This window comes from Bison bison, unplaced genomic scaffold, assembly GCF_000754665.1.
Source record: "Bison bison bison isolate TAMUID 2011002044 unplaced genomic scaffold, Bison_UMD1.0 scf7180017864389, whole genome shotgun sequence".
Lineage (NCBI taxonomy): Eukaryota > Metazoa > Chordata > Mammalia > Artiodactyla > Bovidae > Bison > Bison bison.
In genome coordinates this window covers 7094515-7096258 of record NW_011494961.1, presented here as the reverse complement: position 1 = coordinate 7096258, position 1744 = coordinate 7094515, and the positions used below count along the sequence as shown (strand labels likewise).

Sequence of the window (1744 nt, the reverse complement as noted above, 5' to 3'; positions counted from 1 at the left end):
GGTGGGACGGATTGAAAGAGTAGCATTGAAATATATACACTAGTGTGTGTAAAACAGACAGCCAGTGGGAAGCTGCAATATGGTGCCGGGAACTCATCCTGGTGTTCTGTGCCAACCTAGAAGGGTGGGATGGGGTGGGAGGGAAGCTCAAGAGGGAGGGGGCATATGTGAACCTATGGTTGACTCATGCTGATGTATGGCAGAAACCAACAAAACATTGTAAAGCAATTATCCTCCAATTAAAAATTAAAAAAAAATTTTAAATGCCATCTGGAGTTGGTGATATATAGCTGAGCTGTGTGGTAGGTTTGAGGAAATGAAATGCGATCATTTCTAGATTTCTGCCTTGTATAGCTAGATGAATGGTGCTGCCATCTGCTGGGATAGGAAACAGTAGGTCAGGACAATATTTGGGGGAAGGGGCAAATCATGAGTTCAATCTTATTATTTTTTATATTTAATTTCTTGGCCGCAGTGTGGGGCAGGTAGGATCTTAGTTCCCCAACCAGGGATCAAACTAGTATCCCCTTGCATTCGAAGTACGGAGTCTTAACTACTGGATCACTAGGGAAGTCTCGGAGCTCAGTCTTAGACCTTTTGAATTTTATGTACTATTACTTCTATACAGCCAAGATAGTGTACTGTAGGGTCAGGGTTGGAGAGGGCTAGACTGGAGATATCACTGTGTCAGCATATGGCGGTATTTTAAAGTGCAGATAACTTTAGAAAGAAGAAGTAAGAAGAGAAGAGGAAGCCAGGATACACATTGAGGAACTTTAGTATTTCACTTGAGCCATAATGCTCAGTCACTGGAGGAGGAAGCTGCAAAGAAGGCAGAGAAGGTGTGGCCAGAGAGGTAGGTAGAAAACCAGAAGAGTGTTGCGTTACAGAAGCCAAGGGAAAAGGGTCGTTCAGAAGGAAGAAACAAGATTTGGTGCTTTGCTCCAATCCATGAGGATTTTTATGGGTGTCATTCAACAGATTTCCTGTCCCTCTAAAGTTTGGGTCACCTGCAGGTTTTCTAAACAGGCCTTCATCTAAGTTACTGTCACATATGCTGACCTTGGTTTTACCCTGGCTCTGCTACAGACTGGGCTTCCCAGGTGGCGCTGTGGAGAAGAATCTGCCTGCCAAGGCAGGAGATACAAGACCCGCGGATTCGATCCCTGAGCCAGGAAGATCCCATAGAGTAGGAAATGGTAACCCATTCCAGTATTCTTGCCTGGAGAACCCCATGGTCAGAGGAGCCTGGTGGGCTACGGTCAGGTGGCTACAGTTATGGTGTCGAAGAGAGCTGGACAGGACTGAAGCAACTTAGCACACACCCAAGCTCTGCTGCAGACCTGTAGTGTTGTTTTGGCCAAGTTATGCAACTTCTAGTTTCAGTCCGCCTATCTAGAAAATGGGAGGAATAATATTTGCCTCTCGAGAATGTTAAGAATGTTAAAACAAAAATAACATCTATGAAAGCTCTGGGCACAGTATCGGGTCTATAAGAGGTACTCCATACATGGTGTTTCGTTCATTCTAAAGGTCAGAACTGAAGCCAGAATTCAGAACTCGGTCCTTGACCCATGCAAATGAGCCAAGTGAAACAACTCAGTGCCTACAGGCTCCATCTGCCCTTGCCAGCTGAAGTCAACAACTTGGTCTGTGGGCAACATACTGGGTTCTGAGCAACTGGCCTCTGGACTCCTGATCATGAACATCAGAGAGGGTGTTTAGCAGACAACAGAGTGGAACT

The 1744-nt window shown here is 45.4% G+C and overlaps 1 protein-coding gene across 1 annotated transcript in view; it reads right to left on the bottom strand.

Annotated features, from left to right (window-relative positions):
- The window catches only part of CFI (complement factor I), a 50996-nt gene that overhangs the window by 11403 nt on the left and 37849 nt on the right, over nucleotides 1–1744 (bottom strand). The window lies entirely within an intron of this gene.